General features: G+C 33.4%; 1 protein-coding gene and 1 pseudogene across 4 annotated transcripts in view; both read left to right on the top strand.

Moving 5' to 3' along the window:
* LOC143916048 (protein NDRG3 pseudogene) overlaps positions 1 to 27,124 on the top strand; it is a 28,040-nt pseudogene extending 916 nt beyond the window's left edge. The window contains exon 2 of the transcript XR_013260941.1: positions 25,528 to 27,124. The product of XR_013260941.1 is annotated as a protein NDRG3 pseudogene (transcript). The remainder of the gene's footprint in view (positions 1 to 25,527) is intronic.
* The window catches only part of Pgant9 (polypeptide N-acetylgalactosaminyltransferase 9), a 394,016-nt gene that overhangs the window by 919 nt on the left and 365,490 nt on the right, over positions 1 to 27,607 (top strand). The window contains exon 2 of one of the 3 annotated variants that reach the window (XM_077436909.1): positions 25,528 to 25,634. The exons of the other annotated variants lie outside the window; for them this stretch is intronic. The gene's annotated coding sequence lies outside the window, so the exon portion shown is untranslated. The remainder of the gene's footprint in view (positions 1 to 25,527; positions 25,635 to 27,607) is intronic. 3 annotated transcript variants of the gene reach the window in all.

Genomic DNA, 27,607 nt, shown 5'->3' with positions numbered 1-27,607 from the left:
AATTATTTAAGTTTAATTAATATAAAAATGATTCATTTTATATTATATATATTTTTTTATTGAAACTATACATAACACGTTAATTTACAGTGTTCCCAAGGACAGACAAATACAACAAAGTGGATAAAAATAATCCGCCAACTGAGAAAAGAAACGGATTGGCCACCAACGTCCATACTCAAATTGTAAATAAATCTACATATATCAAAAGAAAACTTTAATTTCTGTAGTGAATATGTGATGACCCTGATTGTATTCCGTGCGTTTTATCGTTGCTATGGAGACGTGCCGCGTAATATTGAAACAATTTATTTATTCGTAAAGGCGCTTCTATTATTATAACATTTCTCTGAATATGACGATAATTTTCAAATTCTTTTATGGACGCGTGTTTATTTACGTAATAGTACACTGTAAGTGTAAAATTACACTACTGTGAGTGTAATTTATTATGCGATGTTGCTTTGGACTATGGATGTAACGGAATCGTACAAATTCGATGCTCAAATGTGAGCTTTTTTAAATTAACAAAAAAAAAAAATCGTTGCATCAAAAACCCGTTCTTCTGGTGGTTGAGACTGTAAAAACGTCTTAATTTAATTTTTATTCAGTATGCAAAAAAACATCGTTAAAATTAATTATGTTTAATGAAAATTAATAGATAATAATAAATTAGCAGTTTGCAATTTAAATTGTCTAGTGAAAATGTGTTCAATTGTTTTATTTTAATATTTGAATGAATTAAACGATAACTTTTGACATTTGAATTAGGCTTGAACACGTTTCTTTATCATGGATATGATAACTTGTTCCCAATTGGGATGAGAATGTGAAACATCCATTATGCAATCCAGTCTACTGCATTATGATATACATACATATACGAATAATATGGAGTTTACATGTTTCTTTTTTTTATAAATCAAATATATGTATTCTAAAATTTATTTTGTTTGTTACAGAATTCAAAGTAAGTGCCCATTCACACACGTTACTACATTTTCTTAGCAATGGACTAAAAACTGAATGGAATACCAACACAATAATCGATCCTAATCCTTTCATTCCTTACATTTGGATACAAGTATCATTTGCCATAAGTATGACAATAATTAATAACCATTTTACATGTGCATTTTATTATGATAGTTGCTTGTGCTGTTTGTGGACATATTTCAGGGTAGATTTTTATTTTAGCTTAGCTATTTTACTGACCATACTTTTGAGACTAATATTTTTTGTAAAAGTAAACAGGAAGAGCATTGTGATTAAACAAAGAATGAATTTAATTGGCTATCAATTTTTATTTTGAATAGGCATCTTTTTGTCTTGAATACTCCATCAAATATGAATTTCAAATTTTATTATATATGTATATATACATATGTACATACATATCGAGATGTTTTTAATTAATTAAAAACAGTCGAATGAAGAGCTTAACGATTTTGGTTATATTTAATTTTAACAATTCCTATTGAGAAGAACTTATGAACTGCTTATCTTAAAGAACTTATGAACTGCTTATCATTAGAGACTCGTATTTTATTTTTCAATTTTAGCAATGCTAATGCTTTTTTTGACAATAGAATTTTTTTTAAATAAAATTCAATAATAATACATTGTAGCATAATTTATGAAGTGCATACAAGCTAAAGCTTATATAACAAATAAAAAATAGTACAAAATGGCAGTTATTTAAAAACAAATAAATGCAGAATAATCGCATAAATGTTAAAAACACAGGTCTCTTCTCTTCAAAATCAGTTAATTAAAATAGTGATTGATTAGACAAAATATGTAGCTTTTACCAATCTTCGTTATTAAAATAGTAGATTTTTAAACGATTCTTATATTTTTTACAATCTATGTACATACATTCGGTATATTTTAATATCTACTGACACAGTGATTGTTATTTATTTCACACATTATTTTTATTGTTAGGGATTTCCATACCGGTATAAAGGTAAATCGTCAAAATTTTGCCATCGGCAAATACCGGTAAACTGTAAAGTTTACCGGTTATTGCAGGAAACTGTATACAGTCATATTATTACATTGAAACTCGATGCAAATGGCGTATTGTGGATTACGTTGTCATAAATTTATTTATTTTCAGTATTAAATGTGACAAATATAAACAAATTTAAAAATAAATAAATAAATTGGTTAAAACTAAAATTTATTTATCATTACTTAAATGTATTTATGTGACATTTCCAATTCGAGATTTATTTTTAATTATTTATGATTCAATCTAGGCTAAGGATTTTAAGAAAAATAACCACATACATACAGTTATATAATCTACGAAAAAAATATTTTTACATTTACCGGTAAATACCGGTATACCGGTAGTAGGAAAAATCACTTACCGTTTAACGGTTTATAAAATTTGACGTTAAATTGCAATCCCTAGTATCTTATTTTAATCTTAGTGTATACGGCATTATATTAAAAATGCTAAAAAACCTATTTAATATACATCTATATATTTTTATTTTTATTTTATTTTTACATATATACCAGGAAGGCCTTACAGATTAACCCCAATGCGCCTTCCTGGCCAATTACAAATTTACAAATTACAATTCAGCATTTTTTTTTATATAAATCACTGAATTACGAGACACTGTAAAACTCGTAAATCAATGAGACATCTATTAATTTGTACACAAACTTATTTATTGTACATTAATTAATAACAAATTATAGGTGACATATTATTTAGCCAATTTTTTTTCCGGGAACCGTTTCAACAATGAAATCAGAGAAAATTGGCAAACTCTGATAGGAAACGATCAACCTGAAGTCACAAATCCAGGTCTAACTAACAGCATACTCTGAAAAATTCATTTTCATTCGAGGCCCGGACCCAGGGATCGAACCCGCCGCCTCTCAACGCTAAGCAGAAGCTTAACGACCGAGATATGCTGCTGGCTATCTATATACATATATATAAATGAATGTCTGTCTGTCTGTGTGTCTCAAATAGGCTCCTAAACCACTGAATCGATTACGATGGAACTTTCAGGATTTGTTGTATGCATGTCCGGGACGATTTCTGTGAAAAAAAAAATGGGAACGGAAACGGGAAAAACGGGAATGAGTGGCATTGTAACGCAATAATTTAAAATGTAAAAAAAAAATTAAAAAAAATTGAATAATTCCTACATTTTTCCGACAAATGGGAACGGGAATTGGATGCGCTATTGTGGTATTGCATCGCACGCCGGGTTCAGCTAGTATGTAGATACATTTTGAAAAACTGCTTATAAATAACACGCTCTTATGAAATTTAGCATATGTTTAATTTAATTTAGAAAACCTGTTTTTTCCATCGCCTGCATATTCCGTTATGCACGATTTTACCGAATATAAGCAAAAAAAAAAAAACATATTATTTTACCGATATCGAACACGGTTATTTATTCGCAAAGTTGTTGTGTGTGTGAACTATGGACCCCTGTGTGTCAAAACTACGCGTACCGTACGAATAGCGGTACAGATCTCACGTTTTTAAGGTCGTCGGGTGTCGACCATTCAATTATCACTTGAGGCCATTATTACACACCCAACCGAAGCAATATGTATTTCTCCAATATGTATCTGGTTTATCTCGAGTTCCCACATGTCGTCGAAGTGTGCACAATAATGTGTACCCACATGTCTATATACATGTATGTATGTCTCGCAGGAAGAAGAGCGAAGTTTCGACGCAAAAGTCGCCGGTCCGGTTATATCGGCAAGAATGTGGAGACGATGAGAACGACCCAATCGAACCAGACCAGACCAGACCTGGTCTCCGTCTCTCTTTCTCTATTTATTCTCTCTCTCTCTGCTTGCTGGTTTACACACATACGCGTGTTTCCAAGTAGGTGAGGCCAAGGTGAGTGACTGATGATCGGATGCATATGAACAGTTAGTTTTTACTGATCGTCCGTCCGGTCGTTCGTTTCTGCTCATGTCGACGATATGTGTACTCTCTGGGTAGGTGTCGATGTCACGTGTGGTTTCCTTTGAACTTGTGATTCTACATACATACATTTGTATGTATGTATGTATTGTCATGTTCCAAAACGCAGTTTATATATATTTTTTAAATTACTTGGTTAACCCTCCCTCACCGAAGTGTGGGTATGCAAATGCCCCAATTTTTACGTTTTTCGTAATAACTATGTGGTTTCCAAAGCTACATATACTCCCTATATTTCTTGTATTCCTAGAATGAACTACAATCAATTTATTTTAATAGATTTTGTATGATTTAGAAAAGGTGTACATCGTAAAAAAAAATACATTTATACTTTTCTACGTTCCAAAGTATGATTTAAAGGCGGTAGCAATAAGTCATGTTTTTGACTATTCGCTTGCATATTCTTGTTGATCGATGAATCAATGCGTGAGAATGAGACAGCTGTATTTTCGTAAGCTTATTGTTTTCGTTGCTTTTGGCGTGTGGCTATTGAGTCATGCAGTCGCCTGTTGGCCTTACCTATGTGCGTTTGCATGTCGATACTTGTCGTTATTTTTTAATACAAAAATAGTCAAAAACGTGCTGTAGGACTAAAACTTTTTTATGTTGATGTATAAAATGATTAATAAGATATATATTGAACCTATTTGTATGGAGAAAAGCTGTATTTTGATTAAAAAATACTGGGGTCTTACTCGACCCCGGTTCGGGACACTCGTTTGTTCTCGACGCTCCGTTCTTCAAAGGTTAACAAACCAAGTTTTTTTTATTATCATAGAAACGTTAAATTTGTGTTATTGGTAGATATATTCGAAAATTACAGATTTAATTATGGAACGATGATGAATTTAAAATGAGATACGTAGAACCTTGTTTCACTTATTAACTTTGGTTCTCTTTGTTCTGCTGCTGTGCTGACCGTCACTTGCGGGGTCCATATTAATGACTACCACTCTCGGAGTCTCGATGGTGATGACTAACTTATGTGATCAAATCGTGATCTATAAAAATGATTTTTGTCTTTTGGTTTGGGCAACGTCCGGCATTCCTGGGCTTGGCAAAGTTCGGCTCTCCTGTCTTATCTGACTATCCCTTTACAGGAATTTTAATGGACTCGTTTCTCACGTATACGAATGTGATAAGTGAATTTGATTATTGTTGGAATTACATTGATAAGCGAGGTACATAACAGTATATATGTACTAGGTTTTTTGCCCGGTTCAACCCAGGACAGAAACTCCCGGGAATTCACGGAGAAACTATTATCGAATGTATGTATACCATACGATGAAACTATTATCCTTATTGTATTGGCGATTACACAATGGAATAAATTCTTTTAGATTTTGATGAAGATGAGAAAATTGTGAGTTTGACGATGAATGAATAATTAAATAACGAGTTTTCAAAGACAAATCTACAAAATATCAAAAATAATAAAATAGAATTCACTTTAAAAAATATATGCACATGCTGATAGGAGAAAAAACTATGACTATGAACCCAGCTTCAATCGAAAATTTTTTTCCCAATGATGTAAATATTTGTGCCAAGTCTAGAAAAAGGCTTTTTGATTCTGATTCTGATTCTTAAGAAGGTATTTCACAAGTAATTTTACGTTTATAATTACATTATTTCCAGCTATAGATGTATTGGTTACTTATTTACAAACCTCCTTTACGTTTCACGTAGGATTATTAATATTTATATTAATAACAAACTCAACGCGTCCTGGAAATTGAAAAAGTTCGGAAAATCAGAAACCGTAGTAAATATATACATATGTATGTATGTACATTGTACATACCTACATATGTAGTTTACAGTTGGATGGTTGTATGTATATTTTTTTGGGGGACTGGTATGTTTGTCACATTTTTAATAACTATTTTTTTAAATGATTAATTTTAGTAGTTGTACTCACTTGAATCATTTCAAATTTGTATAACATACATATATACATAGATAGACAAGGATTTAATTTTCAAAATGAAATCCTTATTGTTATGAATATGTAGAAGAAATTGAAAAGGGTTACAAATGAATGAAAAGGGATTTGTTGGAATTGTTCCTTCATTTGTATGGTATTTGTACTTGAAAGATCTACACATAATATAAATTTTAATTAATTAAGTTTTTGATTGGGGCTAAGCTAGGAATATATTTGGCACATTCTCAAAACTGACCTAATATTATTTAAACTGTTTTCAATGGCTACATTTGGAATCAACGTGTGTGCATAACAAAGAACGACATTTGAAAGGAATTTGGACATACATATGTAAAGATTAACGTGTGTTGAATGCGAATCCAGTTTATTAGGATGATTCCGAGTATTACATTTTATATACATACATAAGTACATATTACATGCAAAAGTCGTGCACGTAAGGAATCCTAAAGATACAGATAACCCAGAAGTTTCATTAGGTATTTCATATTTTTACATACCTCTTCTTAGATTGTTTTGCATACGTACATATGTAGAAATACCTGAGTTTTGGCTGAATATGCAGTCACACACCGTGTTGTTCGCATAATATATACATACATACATAGATATACAGACTGAAAATAGAGTGCTCGAGGGATAATGTTGGTTTATTGTCTGGATTAAAGGTTCAAGGATAGCTTTCGGTTTCGGGGTTCCGAAAAGAGTAAGAATCACAGCACAAAGATGGATCTTGGATTTAGACGCCTAATCCCAAAGGGGAGGGCTACACTGTTGATCCTATCACTTAATTACAATTGATTATCGAGATTATGCGGCCAACCGACCACCCACTACCTCCCTCATACCCCCCCCCCCAACCTTCCTACCTCCATCCACCACAAAAATCCTCGAATTTGCGAAAACGAAAGTAACGGCCGCAATTTATGGTCCCGACGTGAGCGGAAATAACAGATGTGTGTGTGTGTATTTTGTAATATAATAAAAGCACGAAAATCTGATATTATTAGAGACACGACATTTAACGAAATGCGAAACGTCTACGGGTACCGAGCTGTTTTCGTATGTGTGTGTGTGGTGTGGCATTCGAAGAATTTATTTATTTATACGGGCTTTCGTGGCGTTTCTACGGCTGTCTAATCTCGCGAAAACCCCATAAAAGTATAGGCGTGCTAAGACCACGTAGGCATTCGTCGGGAAATGGGCTACGGGTCGGTTCGGGTTTTATTCTACGGTTTGGACACGCAAGTCGTAATAATGTCCGATGGGTCACGGCACGCGTTCCGACGGTTTGTTACGCCTGCCGCGAGCTCATCTCGAAATCTAAACGAGTATCCCATTACGGATGCGAGGGGAGAGGTTTCTATTAAAAAAAAGAGGACACCTTTGATTGTTTGTTTTAGACTTATTGGAGAAAGTCGTGTGACGTTTGAAAGTTAAGGACTTCGATGATTCGAGCACCCCATGGTCGAATTTTACAAGAATCAAATGTGTCCTTATATAATAAAGGGTTGCTTTATGTTTTTTTCTGTTAAAACCCAGGCTGTGAGGATTTCGACCACTCTGAATCTTCCCTCTCTTCGAATTCTTCTGTCCTCTCTGATTCATTTGACTCCTCTTAATTCTCAAACTAACGTTCAATAGTTATTGCATGCCTGATAGCATTTCATTAGACGATTAAATAGTGGAAGTAGTAAATAATTATGTATTTTTATAACAAAGTTGATAACAAAAAATAATTATTAGAAGATATACCATTTTAAAAAATTTCGCATTGTATGTATGTAAGTGAGAGAAAAAAAAATTTAAATATTAAAAATAAAAAATAACAATAAAATAGTATCGATGATAGTGGTAAGACTATAATATTAATTATAATAAAAATAATAACCTAGACCATGTTCGGGATCCAGAATGTTGAAATGAAATGCTTGCTCCTCTCTTTGTCTTACATTTATTTGTAATTTAAAAGTACCCTTTCCTTGGTTGCTCCAGAAGGTGCGTGCCGACGACTGTTTTGTGTATGAGTGGGTTTCGAGTGACTATTTTCACGTGTATCTGCTTCCGAACTGCTCAGTGATGTGTGTAGTTCGCCTAAGAGGAGAGTCTCGGTTGACCACCTCCACGTGTCTGTCTGACTGTGCGTGAGCATTGCACCTTATAGAGCATTACACTGAATGGAGGGGGAAATAGGTCGTAACAGCCATGAATGAAAGTCTGTCCATACTCCCCCTTTAGAAGTTAAGTAATTAACTTATAATCATACATCATATCAGTACTTAGAAATTATTATTACAAAAATGAAATTTAATAAGCGTAACAACAATAAACTAATAATAATAATTAGATTCAAATTAAGCAAATAGGTAATAAATTAAGTAAGATAATTAAAAAAAAACAATTAAGTAATAAAATAATATAGTAAAAATTCGGAAACCCAATTAACAATTAACAAGAATTTTAAACATCAAAAAACAAATTCGCAACAATCAATCTAGTTTGGTTTGTATTAACATTTAATAAGGCAAAATCACAATTGGTAGTAATGAGTAGACACCGGATAGTCACAGTGCTTTTGTAAAAAAGGTTCAGCAAACCTTTAACAATGCATTTACAACCTTTGAATAATACGCGGCACCTTCTGGGTCCGGTGACTAGTAATGAGTGCATTAATAGTGGAGTATTTAATAGTGGAGTATTACTTATTTAAATATCAATAGTGGATTATTATTAATAGTGGGGTATTACTTATTTAAAATTTCTGATATATTTTGTATTCATCAGTGCGATGTTTGTTTTATAAGATTCATTTATTTATATGGAATGGTTTCATGTTGGCGGACAGTTATTTTTTTTCCGTTTATTTCGAAACAAATTTGAGTATTCAATTCGTGTAGTTTCTCCGGCCGAGTAAAGAAATGCGGGCTCAAGTTACACACACGTTTAACATCAACCGGTCGAACGGAAAATCCCTTTGAGCGTAATAAAGCCCCTTTTTCGATTTCTTCGCGGATTTTTACGGATTTTGTGCGGCGATGACGTGCCAAATCGACCGGAAAAAAATATTACACACACACACTCATACTTGTACGCAGGTTTTTATAAAAATGGTTATCGATCGACGTCGGAAAAGAGGACCTGTTATAAAACGGCGTCGTCCGATCGCTTATCATTCACGAGGCGCCCTACGAACGTGTCTGTGGCCCTCAAGCTGTGGGGCGCGACCGGTTTAACGACCGCCAAAAATTAACGACACGATCTATCGACAAGCGTCCACTAAATATCTATTCACGGTGCACTAGAGATGGTCCGTCTCGATAGCTGCGTGTGGCCGATTTATAACCGGTCACGAACCGGGTGAAGTTCGGGCGGTTTTGAAACTGTTCAAGGCCACCGTGTGCATTTTTTTAATTTGGAGCGCAGTGCAAGGTAGTGGTTTTTTGTTGTTAAGTAGTGCTGTCGACACTAATCGTTTCAAAAAACGTCTAACGTCTAACCTGCGGCTTGAAGACCGCATGCGGCTCGTGGAGCTTTATTTAGCAAGTAAATAAATGAAAAATATACGTTTGGAAGTAAAGGCTTCAGGATATTACAGTTTTTGTTTATTATATACAAAAATAAATAACATTTCAAATTTAGATATATTTGTAAACTGTTAGTGAAGTAAAAATAAGATATGAGAGATAATGAGAGCCTATAATGCAAAATTTATAAGATATAGTGTGAAAAAGATAAATTTATAGTCGTTTAAAATCAAATAAAATCTGACAAAACGAGAGGGCGGCGGAAAGTCAAACATATAAATTAGCCAGCAGAATAGCTCGGTCGTTAGGCTTCTGCCTAACACCAAAAGGCGCCGGGTTCGATCCCATGAGCTGACCTCGATTGAAAAGTATTGCTGTCAGTAGTGCTGCTGGTCAGACCTGGATATTTGTGCTCCAGGTCGATCGATCGATTGAAATTGGCTAAAAACCTTCCTACCTACGATGTCACCACTATTTGAGTGTGATTAATGTACAATAAAATTTATGTACAAATTCATAGATTTTTCGTTAATTTGCGAGTTTTCAGTGTCTCATAATTCGGCGACTTGTATAATAAAAATGCTGTATTGTTTGTAATTGGCCAGGAAGGCGCATTGGGGTTTACCTTTAAGGTCTTCCTGATATAAAATATTAAATATATGAGCCAGCGGTATGGCTCAACGGTAGTGCGTATGTTTAGCACCAAGTTCATGATCAGTGGGTTCGATCCGCTATACTGCTGGTTAGATTTGGGGGTATTTGTGATTCAAAATCGATTGTTTCTTATCACAGTTTGCCAATTTTATCTGATCATTGTTATAACGGTTCCTCAAAATTGGCAAAAAATCATCTTTCCTGTTGTCACAAATTTTCTGTATTTATTGTGTGTTTAATTTGTAAAAATTATGGACAAATCTAAAATCCCTAGATGTCTCAATGGATTGATTCTGTAATTAATTAATTGTTATTTCGTACTCTTCAGCTTCCGGAAATACAGTGATTTATGTAATAATAAAATGCTGCATTTGTAATTAATTGTCCAGGAAGGCGCATTGGGGCCTTTCTGTCAAGCCTTCCTGGTATATATCTATGTAAAATAAAAATATAAATAAGGTTACTGACCGCATATATGTCCAAAATTTTTGCATTTTTAAACGTGTCTATTACGATTATTTTTCACCATCGAACTATCAAAATCGATTTAAATTTCCATCGTTGACCAAACCACGCAAAATGGCAAAGTTTCAAAAAGATCGGAAGACTGTAGGAATACATACTGAATCGTTAGCGAAGTGAAACATAGAAAAGTCTAGTGAAAAATAAAATCACATACGGCGCACGTTTTTACTGATTATATATTGAAGAAGATAAATATTTTATCTTTTGATTTTCTTATTTTAAAATATCGTGGCATGGACACTTGTAGAGGGGCTTCTGAGATTAGAATGAAAGACCCGGCCAGTTTTGGTAGATTATTGTATGAAGTTTATTGTTCTTGATCCATTGGCCTGCCAGCTCCGAATGAAGCACGGACTAAAACCGTTTAATATTTATATCCAGCGAGTACTCTCGATGCAGAGAGGTCATTGGTCGATGGGTCGCGAGATCTTATTGGCTGTTGTATACAGCTTGCTCATTTGTTGAGGCCTTTTTGGCGCGAACGTGAGATCAGGTGATCAGCGAGCGTAAACCAGTGGTCCCTATTCCCAAGTAATTCAATATTCCCTCTCCCTTCCAAGAAAAATGTTTTGCAATCCCCGAGATTCTCAAAAGTTCTGATCCTCAGTGATTGAAAAAGGTTAAGCAGGCCTGATTTAATTATGAATTTCAATTTGAATTTTTGCAATTGATGATATGCACGATGCGCTGGTTTTACTCGCATGTGAAAATGAATGGTAATTTTAAGCCGCCGAAGAATCGATTAAACTTGATTGTGTTTTAAGTGCAAATATAATAGGCTATGACCGTGTTTTTTGTTGCAACACAATGCAACGTGTGATGAGAATTAAAAATAATAATAAAAATTGAATTCAGTGAAAGTGTTCGATGGCGCTGATTAGTATCCGATGAAATTTTGATTTATCATTGTCTAATTACATAATAATTTCTTTTTTCCGATTCCAATTTGAATGCAAAAGCTAGGAAATGATTGATTGCCTCGTATGTATGTGTGTGTACGTGCAAGCTGCGCCTGTCAAAATGTTTCCGATCGCACTTAAAATTGCTAAATTTGACGTGAAAGTGTGCAAAATGTGTTCGGTTTGAATGAATGCAAGATGCATGAAATTACCGTAAACAGTGCAGTTTCGACAAGGTACGTTAAGAAATCGCATCACTTCGGATTAATAATGTGCGATTTGTACACGCGGTGATATATGCGAGACGAGATGGTTGCATACTACCAACTGCAATACAATGCTAATATTGCAATTACAAAGCAAATCGACTGAAAAATGCATATACTTATAAAAAAAAATACAGTAATGACTTTAAGTATGTGTCTATTTACATAATTCGCAATCATCGTAACTGTTTCATATGTATTTATGCAATTTATAATTTTGGTAATTATTGACTAATTTTATCGAATGACTTTAGTATGGGCAATTTGTTGTATTAATAAGGCAAATCATTTTTGATTTTGTATGACACATCAATTAAAGACTTGATATTTTAAATAATTTTAAATGAAAACTTAAATAAAAATGAAACATGTATTTAAATTTGAAGTAAAAAACGAAGGGAACTTATTTGCGACTTTTTATATATTACTTGTACTCAATCGGATTACTATACTATTTTTTTTTTAAACAAGTTATCTGCACATCTTAAATATATGTATATGAAATGAAGGCCCTTAAATTTTTAAACAATAAATTTCTTAAAAAAAATTAATCTATTTTCGTGAATCAAATCCATCTCTGATATGTACATATATGTGTATATTTATATACATATCTAAATGTATTTCAGTAGTATTTTATATAAATTCAATTCCAAATTACAATTTGTACCGACGACTTTTGCTGTGTTACAAGTTTTAATCGTGAGTCGTTGATATTTGACACTCAACTTCCTGCGTTCCCCGTCAATTATTATATTTTGTAATCAGTATTGTCACTTCGAGTAGAAAAATTCAGTTGAATAAAAAATGTTTTATAAGCTCAAAGAAAGCCAAATTATTTTTTTTTCAATTGAATAATCAAAAAAAGAACAATGGGGATGCCTCGCAGCGTCCCTTGTTTATGTTACCCTTGGCACGTGCCTAGTCTGTTGCATCTTTGAGCCGGCATATTAGCATATTTGCCGGTTAGCATATTATAATTTCGAGCAGAGTGGTCACGGGTTCGAGTCCCGCTAGAGTCTCGTTGCTGGCCAGACTTTGATTTGTGACTCCAGGTCGATCGTTTCTTATTAGAGTTTTTTATTTTCATTTGAGTTAGAGTCCCACTAGAGTCCCACATTCGAGTTCGAGTCCCACGGGTTCGAGTCCCACTAGACTCCCGCTGCTGGCCAGACATTGGTTCGTGACTTCGTTTCTTATTAGAGTTTGCCAATTTTTATGATTTCCATTGAAACGGTTCCTGTAAAAATTGTCATCTCCTTTCCTATATCTCTTGCTAATCTCAAGCTATTCAGCGTCTTGAGGTTCGCCAATTGAAAAAAATTCTCCACATGTCACTGTGGATGTTTGTATGAATTCGCATTGTATATATTTATATACATATGTACAATGCAATGCTTATGCATATTGATTGTACTGATTGGATTGTATTGTATGAAATTTTGATTACAGTACACAACATTTCGATACGTATGTTGGGCCTTAATTACAGCTGGCTAAGTTCTAATTATTATAATAAACAGTTAGGTCGGGTAACTCGATCGCGTTTCGGCTATGTGTCGACACTAATCAAATTGGCACCTTTGGTGATATTTAATTATATAATTACTATGTACATATATAATATGTGCGCACAAGTTGAGCTTATATTTTAACTATGTAATTTCCAATGACATTAGTACTAGGTGTGTGTGTGTGTAATATTTAAATGTGCGACAACAATGGTGTTTAGAGACGACATCGTTTTCATATGAGAAATTGCCTTTCAAACTTCATTGGTATGCATTAAATGGCGACTCACAACCGTGATGGAAACAAGGTCGTCATTCTTCGAATTTGACATTCACCATTTGTCAAATTGTCGAATGTGACCCGAAAAAAATTGTACCGATCGGAAATGCAATTTTTTCACGTCTCACTCGACTTGCGTGTCATATGCAGTAATAAATTATTTTTATTTTTGGTTTGTGTTATGCATGTGAGAAAACCTTTTGAATGTATTAACGTTATCCCGTGTGCAGAATTAGTACCGTTTTCCACTTAGCACCGAGGGTCAGGTGACCCACGTTTAGATGGAGAATTTTCACACGTGTAGTAAATATTAATTTCCTGGCGATATCGTAAGACCTTAACCCTGAATACATATGTATAATGTGGGTTGGATATATGTACATATATATAGGTAGTTAGGGTTCTCTCTCTCTTCGGTTAGTAACCCTAGTGTCTTTGATCCGTTATTTTCGATCTACATAGAGTCGATTGATCATTTCATTGACGCAATTATGTAGTTCGACCCTGCACTTTTCCGAAATAATTAAAATATAAAAAAAATACAATGCAAAATTCTGTTCCCACTTTTTGTTTTTGTTGAAGGCGTTGAATATATTTGTAAGCTGTCCATTGTGAAGAATTCAGTAACAACTATTAATTGTAATCTTTGTAAGTTTTCACACGCTCGAGATTCTTAGTGGCGTTTTTTGTTTTTGGTATGAACTCTAGGAGAGTTCAAGTTTTCGGAAAATTGACTGAAAATTTTCACAATATTATTTTTGTATGTTTGTATTACATTATGTATAGCGAAAATGAAAGTGTTTTAAATTATATGTATGTTGAGAATTTTACTCTGGACCGGGTTTGATTGTTACACAGGTTGGTAAATATTATACTGTGATTTAAAATATTATTTTATTTACATAATACTTTTTTGACTCGCATATCTTGTGACAGTCAAACCCCCTAGTGGTGCAAACTCTGTTACATTATATGTATGTATATTACTAGTGGTGCTGCCCGGCTTCGCTCGGTTTCACTTTTGACGATCTCTTCCGTTTTAGCGCGGATGTAATAAAAGTAACTTGAAATGGAAATGCAGTCTAGTAGTGAGAATACCGTCGAACCATGAAATAAATCTGTATTTGTTTTTTATAATATTTATTTGAAAAAAATAGTGCTTTTTAACGACCGACCAATCACAAACGTCTTTGACCAATCCAGCCAATCAGAAACGACTTTGACGACAGCCAATTAGAAAAGAATTACAGACGCCGTTTCGGTTTGATATACATATTATATAAGATTATGTGATTCTTACATATGATACATTGTCATTTATTTCGGAGGGAGAGGAGGGGGTTTGAACTTACGTTGTTTCTTATGTTGATATCTATTACTATTTTTTGTTTTCTCCCTCTCTTGTTTTATTATGTGGGCCATTGTGGGCATTAGGTTCTTCCTGTAATGCCAAAATGGTCCAAAACTTTTAAATTAATAAATAAATAAATGTTGAGGCTTTGATTGGTCTGGAAAGCGACCGGGAATCAACGGTCAAAGTATCGTACGATAACGAGTACCTAAAGTGTCATGTAATAATAAGGTCTCGCGTTCGATTCCCACTGGAGCCATGTTTTTTTCAAATATCTTGAATAAAATGAAAATACATATGTATGTATAGTGAATATTATGGAAACAAAAAAAAAACCCAGTGAATTGGTTTGAAACTTCGCTAAATAAAATTCCTCTATAAATGGGCAAAAGAGCGTTAGTCTACACACACATATATGGACAGACAGACATAATACCGCTATTAAATATATATAGATATGCTATAGAAAGGATGCGACTATTTGTACATTCAGTATCGACGAATTATGGACTATTTGTACATACAGTACATAGTGCATAAGAAGATTATAAGAATTAGGATTTAAGATTAATAAATTATAAGATTAGAAATTTAAAGTCGATTAAGAAACTTTTCCTTCGGCCGTTGCACTTAACCTAAGAGTGCAACATTTGACGTTTGGTATAAACTTTTTAAAAATCAACAAAATTCTTATAATTATAAATAGCCAATAATTCGTCGATATTGTATGTACAAATAGCTACATCCTTATAGAAAAGTCATGAACTAAAAAACGTGACAGTCAGATCCGATCTCCCCTGCATATGAGAAATTCCATTCACACATAAATTATCACGATTAGTAGATTTTATTACGGAATAATTAACGTCACCTCGATGAAGATTATTTATGTTCGCGTGTGCAAAAATAAATTTGGCGCTGTGTTTACAAAAAAAATCTTTCGATCTTTATCGCATCAGTTTGGCGTTGTGTTTTATTTTTTTCTCGAATAAAATTTGCTTATTAAGATTAAGGATTTAATTTCGCGTGCTATCAATGTTGAAAACAAGAATTATAAATTCACAATGTAAGAGCGAATTTGAGTTCTCTTCGCAAAAATAAAAATAGTGGACCTAAGCGCGTGATTACAACCGTGTAGTGTACTTCCGGTCATTTGTTACTATTATGTACACACAATTGGGTGTGTTTTTTTTTCTCTCATTTTTCTACGTGCCGTACGTATTGATTTTAATTTTTATTGCACGATAGTCATTACGACGAGAAATTTACGGAGAGTCAGTGCGTGAAATTATCGCCGGAGTTTACAACAGCTTCCGTTGATAACTCGACGTATGCAGATTGCCCGCTGTATTGTTTGCTTAATGACTGTCACAATTTCAAAAAAAATGATTTGACAATGTTCTATATTTTTTCGTTGATTATTTTATGTACGTACACCCGATTTGTGGTTTTGATAATCAATTCAAATTGTCAAGTTGTACGAATAAGCCAAATGATTGTTATTATATATGCTCATTCATAAAACTTTTATCAGGCCTAAATTAGAATACGATTTTAGTGTATGGAATTCTGATTTTAAAAACGATGTTATATGTATTGAAGGGGTATAAAGTATAATTTATTATCAGAGTTTGCCAATTTTGTCTGATCATTCCTCAAAATTGACAAAAAATCATCTTTCCTGTTGTTACAAATCTTCTGTATTTATCGTATGTACAATTTGTAAAAATTATGTACAAATCTAAATCCATAGATGTCTCAATGGATTAATTCTGTAATTAATTGTTATTTCATGTTCTTCAGATTCTGGAAATACAGTGATATATGTAATTATAAAATGGGCGTATTGGGGTATTCCTGCCAAGCCTTCCTGGTATATTTATTTATTTTATTTTCTATTTTGTACATAAAAATAGAAAATTAAATATTGAAAAATTGAGAATCAAAAATTAAAAAATTGAAAAATCATAAAAAATATATAAAGTAGTTTAAATTGAATTAAAAGTAAAAATACGGATAGATTATCCGGTGAAATCTTGAAAATATCTATGTGATTACTGACCAAATTCAAGCAACGTAAGACTCGAGCAATTGGTGAAAAAGCAAGAACATTAGCTCTTGCTTTAATTGTTTGGAACAATGTAAAATATGTAATAATATATCTGTAAAAATGAAATAAAATAAAATATCGTTAAAATTGTATGTTAGTATTTATCCTTGCTTGACAGTGATCTTTAGATGTCTCAATAGATTAATTCTGTAATTGATTAATTAATTAATTAATTGTTATTTCGTGTTCTTCAGCTTCTGGCTTCTGTATATAAGTCAAACCCATTGGGTCTATTATTTAGTACATTAAATAAATAAATAAATAATTAATTATTTAAATGCTCCGCTGATAATGTTTATGATCGCGCCGTTTTAATAGAGTATATCTCCATATATTTAGCGGAGTCTTGAAAAATATAAAACGGGTCGAGTTAACAAGGGTATTTATGAGACCCCATGGCGTCGTAATAGCGAAATAATGGGAAGACGTCTCCCCCCCGCCCTCCCCCCGAGCCCACCCAACGAGTAAGCGTCTTAGCGTATTAAGAAGATTTATACTCGTTTTGCGCGAGGACGAAAAATTTATTTAAATATTTATCGCGGACGTTGCGTTGTCCGTTGCTAATGGGTTAATAAGAACGACGGCCCTTCGTCCTGACCGAGAATAATTGGGCTCTTTATTCGTGATAAACTGATAAGTAGCTCGTGTTTAGGGCATAAATAACTGCATATGGATGTACATATGTATTGGTTGTTATGCAACAACAACCTCACTCGGTTACGGTCACACTCACGGTTGTGCGAGGGCTTTTCACACCCATTGTCGATGGGGTTCCCATGGACCGATCTCGCATTGACCTCTGTTGTAACGTGACGTTGCCGAAAAGTGCCAAAAATCTGTGTGTGCGTGTGTGTGTGTGTGTGTCGTACCGTTATGCGGTTGGCGATTGTTCTTGCGTCTTTTGACGCTAATGTAAGCGCCCCGTTTTTGTTATCAAGATTAGCGTGCGAACCGCACAAAAGGTTCTCCTGGAGCGATTTATGCATTGCAGTGTGGAGTGAGATTCGTGAACCGTGGAAAATTCAAATTGTACCAATTTGAGGAACGGCTAATGCGTTTTGTGTGCGATCGTAGGATTCGCCTTTGTATATATGCTATGGGGCAATATCCCCAAGTGCTAAATTGGTGGGTTTCGATCGAGTGGTACAATGCTGTCAAAGGAATTTTGTATTACATGTGTAATGATCTCTGCTTTATATTATACGTATGATACATACATACCGTGTATTTTATTTCTTTTAATTTCGTATGTTCAATGGAACCAACACACTTGACCCTCCCTCAGCGAAATGGGGTATGCAAGTGCCCCAATTTTTACGTTTTTCGTATTAACTATGTGGTTTCCAAAGCTATATACCCTATATTTCTTGTATTCTTAGAATGAACTACAATAAATTTATTTTAATGAATTTTGTGTGATTTGGAAAAGGGGTACATCGTAAAAAAATACATTTATACATTTCTATGTTCCAAAGTATGATTTAAAGGCGGTAGCGATAAGTCATGTTTTTGACTGTTCGCTTGCATATTTTTGTTGATCGATGAATCAATGCGAGAGAAAGAGATAGCTATATTTTCGCAAGCTATTGTTTCCGTCGCTTTTGGCGCGTGGCTATTGAGTTACCTTATGTGCGTTTGCTTGTTGATGCTCGTCGTTATTTTTCAATACAAAAATAGTCAAAAACATGCTGTAGGACTAAAACTTTTTTATGTTGATGTATAAAATGATTAATAAGATATATATTGAACCCATTTGTATTGAGAAAAACTGTATTTTGATTAAAAAATACTGGAGTCTTACTCGACCCCGGTTCGGGACACTGGTTCGATTTCGACGCTCCATCCTTCAAAAGTTAAGAACTTGTTGACATTCCCAATTATGTGAATCATATCTGAGTAATAATATAAAAGCAAACTTGTATTCAATTTTCTGAACTTAACTATATTATCAAAAATATACAAAACTTTTATCAGACCTAAACTGGAATACGCTTTTAGCATATGGAATTTTCATTTAAAAAAATATGTTATATGTATCGAAAGGGTACAAAGGAGAAATACAAAGATTACTTCACTTTCTTATAACGAAAGATTGAAAATAATGTGACTACACTGGAGACGAAAAGAATAATAGGCGACTTAATCGAAGTATTTTAAGTACTAAATAATCATTGTAAATTTCATATGTCCAATCTTATTACATAGAACGAAAATACTCACCTCAGAGGTCACTCGCTTAGACTCCAAAAAGAAAAATCTAATAAATTTATCAGAGATTCCTTCTTTTCAAACAGAGTGGTTTCAGTTTGGAATAGTGTTCCCAATAATATTGTAATTTCCGAATAAGCTTGATGTATTTCTTAAACTTAAAGGATTTCTGTAATTCTTCTTTCCCAATATCTTATTTCTGTTTCTTGTCTACTTTTTTCTCTTATCTCTATTTTAATATTGTCATTTCAAATGTATTTTTATTTTTTTCTCATTTTATTTACATATTTGAATAAATCAAACCCCTTGGGTCTATCGGCTTTGCCGCCTCATATATGGACAATAAGTCGATTTCAGTTAACTATTGAATAGTGTCGGAAAGACCGAGCTTTGCTCGGTTAGTTGGTGATTATTTGATTTTTAAATTTGTTCGCATGGTATGTACGGTTTACCGTATTTACATTATGGTATGTATGTACATTTATTGTACACAGTGTACCTACATATGTATGTATTTGGAAATGTTTAGAGTTGGTTGTTGTTGTTTCCTCTACATAAAAGGTTTCTATAAATTGACTTTGTTTTTGTCTTTACCCGAACTTATCCTAATGATGTAATACGATCTGAGAGCTTTAGACAAGATTACTAATCTTGGTTTTAATTTTCACTCTTAAAATTAATCCCAATCTGGTTGTTTAGCCAAGTAGCTCCGAGCCCTAAAATATTGTAGATGTAGACGTATTATAGAACTCTACCCAAACACGTAGAAGTATTATATTCAACCGAAATGTTGTTATGGTAGGTAGTTAGGTATCCATATAAGTTGACTTATTGTGTGTAGATTGAGGTTTAAATTTATGTACGTAGACAATATAATATTATCATTATTTCGATGAAAGTACAATACCTTCTGGAGTTTCTTTGTTCCAACCTACGTCTGGATCTTTTAAAATCCTTCGAAGTATGTAGCTTTTTTTATTTTTTATTTTTCGGAAACTTAAAGCAATGTTTAAATAACTGCGTATCAAGTATCTATATTATACTGTATTCATCAGATGAGCTTGTTTAATATGTAGAATAAGCTAGGATGTGTGTACATATGTGGAATTATTTTGATTTTTTATACTGTATAATCAAGGATTGTAATTTACCGTCAAATTTTATAAACCGGTAAAAGGTTATTGATTTTTCCTACTACCGGTTTACCGGTAATGAAAAAAAAATCGTGGATTATATAATTGTACATACATATGTGGTTAATTTTCATAAAAACGTTAACCTAGATAGCACCGTAAATAATTAAATATAAATCTCGGGTGAATAATGTCATATAAATGCATTCAATTAAATTCACAATAATAAATATTTTTATTTATTACTTTTAAACAATCATTTTTATCATAATTGAAACAAATGTCTGATCGCACTTATTACGATTTGGTTGGTCTGTGTTGCCAGTGAATTTATCAATTTGAAATTGTCATGTATGTATATATGTGGTTATTTTTCCTTAAAACGTTAGCCCAGATTGAATTGTAAATACTTAAAAATAAATCACAGGTGAATAATGTCATATACATACATAAATATCTACATTTGAGTAAATTCGTAAAAATAAATAAATTTTATTTTTAATTTTTTATTATATTTATTTATTTAAAATTTGGACGATTTGAAAGTTTGGATTATAATTGAAACAATTGTCTGATCGAACGCATTTATTACGATTTGGTTGTTTTGTTTTGCAAGTAAATTTATCAATTTGAAATTACCACATTTAATACTGAAAATAAACAAATAGATACAATCTAATCCACAATACGCCATTTGCATAGATTTTTAATGTAATGTTATGCAATGATATGCCTGTACATATATATGATTAATTCGCGATAAAATAGTTTACGATAAACATCGGTAAATTTTAAAATTTACCGGTTGTGAAATTTTGTCTGTATACCGGTATTGAAATCCCTATACATATATAAAGTAATAATAATATCGCATCCGAAACACCATGTCAAGGAGGAAAATTTTAAAACAAATATTATTTTATGAACACACGAGCTTTTCCCCAAAAGGCAATAAATCAATTTTATAAAATTGATTATGTAAGCGGTGTTTTTCGAGATTTCCCTCATTACGGATATACGTATATACATACATACATACATAGCTCCTACCTGTCATTGATATTAACCATTCAAACCGCTCATTCGTGCGGGACACATATCGGATGATCGGCCGATCGAAATGGATGCGATGCGACGGCTTGTTTACGCTTTTCTATCCGTCCGTCCGTGGCAAATTTTTGCATTAGCGCGAATATAATTACGTATGCGAGTCCGCTTTATCCTGTCGGCCAAGTCGGGCATTATGTGAGCACTATAAATATACATACGCAGGACATTAACAAATCTACATATGCACGTATGGGCGAAAGCAGACAGCGGTGAATGTGGGACGTGGTTTTTTTTTTTAGATAGTTTTAAACATATAGAAAAAATGTGGCGTTCATGGGACGTGTACATGGGATAGTCCTTTCAAAAAGACACATTCGACCTATGTACATATGTATATACATATAGCCAGCAGTGTGGCTTAATGGTAGCGTGTATGTTTAGCACCAAGTGATCAGTGGGTTCGATCCACTAAACTACTGGTTAGATTTGGGGGTATTTGTGACTCCAAATCGAGTTTCTTATCAAAGTTTGCCAATTTTATCTCAGCATTGTTGAAACGTTTCCTCAAAATTGGCAAAAAATCATCTTTCCTGCTGTCACAAATCTTCTGTATTTATTGTATTTACAATTTGTAAAAATTATGTACAAATCTAAAATCCATAGATGTCTCAATGGATTAATTAATTAATTGTATGGTAGTATTTATCCTTGCTTGACAGTGATCTATATCAAAACGATCCTTTGGACCATTTTCGGTAAAATTGGGTTAAAATTCGGTAAAAACGGTTTATCCCATATTCGTTATCGATCACTGTCAAGCAAGGCTACAATTATACCGAAAATGGTGCAAAGGGTCGTTTTTTTTTAGATCATTGTCAAGCCCGGATTAATTACCATACAATTTCAACGATATTTTATTTTATTTTTACATAGATATATACCAGGAAGGCTTGACAGGATTACCTAAACGGAACTCGGGTGTAGTTACACGTGCAGAATGTATGTGTTTGGGAGGTCGCACGTGTATGCATATCTACATATGTATATGCAACCGAGAAGTTTCTTCTACATTTCTTCAAATATGGGATTCACCGTTATCGATCACTGTCAAGCATGGATAAATACAAGGATAAAATATCACCGAAAACACTTTAGGGGGTGATTTTTTTAGACAGTGTACTATGTAAATACGTTTTTATATGGGCTAAGGGGTGTTGCTTTTTTTTCGCATCTTTAAAAGTATCTAAAAAAAAACACGTACTTCGTGCCACTCAGTGTGTTTTCGCCCATGGTGTTTTTGGAGCTGAAAATTGGACTTTCAAATATAATGACTCAATTCTCTTTTTTATACATCTATGATAATTTTCCTTTACGATAGACTCGAACTCTGTTACTGACATTATTTTGTACCAAGATTGAATTTCTCTATATACAACATATGTATGTATAGGGTTGTCGAAGATTTGGCCGAACGGACACTTTATTTATTTTATTTATTTATATAATTTTAGCTATTTAGCTAATTTAAAAATACATTCTTAATTACTTAACTTGAAATTTTATGTTTAACTTATATGTACTGTCCCTCACATATGTAGGTGTCTTCTAGCACTTCGCAAGAATGCATCCATGGTCTTAGAATACATGATGCACTCAGGGAGGGCATTGTACATGAGCACATCCCTGTGAAAATCACCCCCCCTGTCTTCTTTTTTCTTGGAATTTTTTAATAATTGTTTAAATTTATTTCCAATATACATATGTATATGTAAAATAAAAACGAAAATATCGTTGCAGACTGTTATTTTATTTATCCCCTTTTTTAAATTAGAAATAAATTTAAACAATTAACAAACAATTTCATTCGAATTAATGACCATTCGGCCAAATGTCCGCGCACAATATATAGCAACCAGTGTCGCTATTTTTGGTAGCAAGGGCTTAAGAAGGCTAGTAACAGTGTACATGTTACTTTAAAGTACGGTTAATCGAGAGTACATATACTGCCCATATGACGGGCATACATAGACTGCTTGTTCCGTTTTGTGTGAAATGCAAATGCACTGTACGCTTATTATGACAATCATCGCGCATCCGATGAGCGATTTGTCGCAATAACTGGTGTTGCGCAGTCATTGGCTTTGTTTCCGATGACCTTCTTAGAAATTTAGGTTTTGTTGTGTTTTTATATTTATTGTGTAGTTTTGAGTAGTCGTTGTTAATATTATACGTAGCTTCACACGGGAAGTGGCTCGTTTACGCTCGACGGTAGTCGAAGTAAATTAGATTTTAATTTTGCGCTAATTAAACCTGTCTTCAAGGCGATAAGTATGGTCAGAGAACTCTTTTTGGGCTATAAAAAGTTGCCACATTGCAGGTATAATTATTATATACTAGGTGCTCTATTGTTGTATTGCCAAATTATTGTGTAGCTTAGTGTAAAGTTTCGTTACTAACTTTATGTGTTGTGAATGTATTGTGCTTCTCATTTTAATTACATTTCATACTTAATTTAATTTGACCACTGAAATATGAATATGTAATGTAAGTTGTTATTGTTATTTTATTTAACTCGATGATGCACGTAGACACTGATCTTTACAATCAGTTTTTGACCCACTTATGTACATATGTACATATATACCAAGCCAATTTACTTTAAATTTTACAATTTTCTAATAAAATTTGTCTTGACCCCCCCCCCCAAACTTCCTCCTCAAACTTCTTGGATAGAATGAACATAAATTAACTTGTGCTATTGAATTTTAAGTATAGATTCTCATTTATTTACCCGGCTTCGCTCGGCATTTATATTTTAATTTATTTAAATATATTTGAATATTCATTTGTTTTTTTTATTAAATTTGACGTCACGGATTCTAATATCCAAAACTTACATATATATATACATATGTACATATGAACAAAGTCTCTTTCTAAATTATATATTAGATTACTTTTCCTTATATAGTGTTTTTCTGCTTTTACCTTTTATTCCTTTTTATTCTATGAATTATTACTATTATTATTATGACTTTTTTCTCTTATTTACTTATGGAGGCCACTGTGGTGCATTTGGTTCTTCCTGTAATGCCACAATGGTCCAAATTAATGTTTAAATTAATATTATACTCACTTTATATTCAATGTGAAACTAAGAATAGGATTTCAGGATCTTTTATTTGATTTTTTTCACCTTATCTTCATTTTTATGTATTACTAGCTGAACCCGGCATGCGTTGCAATGCCGATTCCCGTTCCCGTTCTCGTTCCCGTTCCCGTTCCCGTTCCCGTTCTCGTTCCCATTTGTCGGAAAAACGCAGAACGACACTCCAAAGTTGCAATGACACTCATTTCCGTTTTTACCGTTTCCGTTCCCGTTTTTGGGCGATTTTTTTCACAGTAATCTTCCCGGCATACAACAAATCCTGAAATTTCCATAGTAATCGGTTCAGTGGTTTATGAGCCTATACGAGACACATAGACAGACATATTCATTTTTTACAAACCTCCTTTATGTTTCACTTACTATTACAATTAAGAGGACTTATTTTATTTTATTATCTCTTATCCGATCGTTTTATATATGTATATGTACATATATAGATTTTATTTTGTCTTTTTTGGTGAACTATTTTTTTATCATGTTTTTCTGCTTTTGCTTTTTTCTTTTTATTTTATGCATTTTATTGTATTTTATTTTTGTGTTCTTCTCATTTTCAAATGTAGGCCATTGTGGCGCAGTAGGTTCTTCCCGTAATGCCACAATGGTCCAAAACTATAAATGCATATCCAAAAATATCCCGTATTTCAACATGCACATTTTTGTCAGTTATTTTTGTAACTGTAACAGTCTCAATTCATTCAAATTTTCCTCATTATTCATCATTAGATATGTACTTATTAGAGAGAATGCTCGAAGAAATTAGCTTCAATTACTGCCGGCAGTCGTCTTTTCTCTATGAGCCAATTGACAAATTTAAAGAAAATTTCACAGTTTAATTTATTTACTATGTCGTTCCAAGTTCCATTTCCTCCTTCCAATATTTAATGCTCGTAAATAACATATTTGGTTATTATGTACAGCATGCACGACATTGAGTTGGAGAGCGTCCAGCTGCACCAGACGGCCGAGCGCAGCCTGAGTGCAACGAGCGTGCCCCTTCACGAGGAGCAGGTCCTCACCGAGAACGGTCAGATCCTAGTAGCTGTTCAGGGATCTCGGGGAAAACCCGCCATTATCACCTACCACGACCTGGGCCTGAACCACGTGTCCGGCTTTCAGGCGTTTTTCAACTATGCGGAGATGCGCAAACTCCTCGACAACTTCTGCGTGTACCACGTTAACGCTCCCGGCCAGCAAGTCGGTGCTCCAGCACTGCCCGTAGAGTGCGTCTTCCCCACCATGGACGAACTGGCCAATCAGCTCAACTACGTCTTCACTCATTTCAATCTAAAATCAGCAGTTGGGTTTGGAGTAGGCGTCGGAGCCAACATCCTAGCGCGTTTTGCTCACGTGAATCCAGACAAGATGGTAGCACTTTGCTTGGTCAATTGCGTCTCGACTCAAGCCGGCTGGATCGAATGGGGATATCAAAAGCTGAACGCTAGCTATCTCCGCTCTAAGGGCATGACCCAAGGAGTCATCGACTATCTTCTGTGGTACCATTTCGGCAATGGGACAGAGGAGAGGAATCACGATCTGGTCCAGGTGTACAAGTCCTATTTTTTGCAACACGTCAATCCTAGCAATCTAGCTTTGTTTATCGATTCGTACATTCGCAGGACCGATTTGAATATAAGTCGTGGAGATAACGATGGCATTTCTAGGACTCCTGGGGAAAAGCTGCCCACTTTGAGGATGCCCGTGATGAACATTACGGGTGCTTTTAGTCCTCACGTTGAAGACACTGTTACCTTCAACGGTCGTTTGGATCCGACGAATTCCACTTGGATGAAGGTTTCTGATTGCGGAATGATCTTGGAGGAGATGCCGGGAAAGGTTGCAGAAGCTTTCGGTCTGTTTTTGCAAAGCGAAGGTTATCGCATTCAGTCCAAGTGAAAATATGCTATTTTATTTCTAAATCGACCGATTTGAATCAATTCCGCCTGCAAATCTTTCGTTATGTTCAATATATATAAATATATGATATGATAATATTTACTCATTAACTTAAATCGTAAGAGGACGCTTTAATATTAGTAGCGATTAGTCGAAACGATGATTCAAATTATAACGATTAAGTGGTTTACCATTTATGTATTAATTTTAATCGTTTGTTCTACATATATTGAAAAGACAGAATTGTTAATAATTATATACATATATTATTATTTTATGCACAAAGATGCCTTAAATGTTTCAATTTTTATTCGTTGAATTTATAATATAATACTATGTGTTGTAAAATTGAATCTGTATTTTTTATTTGTTGATGATCTCAATTAGTCTGTTGTTATTATTGTGTTGTTTAATTTTATTAGAATGATATTTAATAAATAAACTCAATTATATATATATACTGTCTAACAAAAAAAAAAGCACAAATACTCATAGTGTTTTAGGTATGTTTCATTTGCATAACAATGAATCATTTTTGCATTTTTAGTAGTTGTAGTGGTCATTTCATTTGGAATCTGTTCAAACCATTTGTAATATAAATATGAAAAAAAAGTAAAATATTTTGTGAAAATTAAATGTGTTTCTTTGTATACCAAAACCCTATGCAAAAAAAAATATATATAAAATCTATTGAAAAACATGATCACATTTTATTTTCCTTTTCAACAATACAATAATCTATCCCTGTGAAATATTACTAATACATATAACATATTAATAATGTAAACACTAATAGATATAATTTGAATCATCCGATACCCAAAAAAAAAAAATCCGACAAATATATAACAAAAAAAAAAAATAATTCATAAATAATCAACACTAATTGCACTTAATTTCGTCCAATTGAAATGCTGCATGATTTCGACTATTTAATCCTCAAACATTCCAGTTAAAATGAATACATAATTAATTTTAATACGTACAAATACACATAACCGTTTTTTATCGAACGTCATGGCAGATTATAATAATCGCATTACATAAATCGTACACAGTTAAATGCACATTAGCATGCGAGTATATTATGCAGCATCAGTTTTT

Source organism: Arctopsyche grandis, chromosome 8 (genome assembly GCF_051622035.1).
Source record: "Arctopsyche grandis isolate Sample6627 chromosome 8, ASM5162203v2, whole genome shotgun sequence".
Taxonomy (NCBI): Eukaryota; Metazoa; Arthropoda; class Insecta; order Trichoptera; family Hydropsychidae; genus Arctopsyche; species Arctopsyche grandis.
The sequence above is the reverse complement of the archived record's forward strand: the minus strand, read 5'-3'. Positions and strand labels throughout refer to the sequence as shown.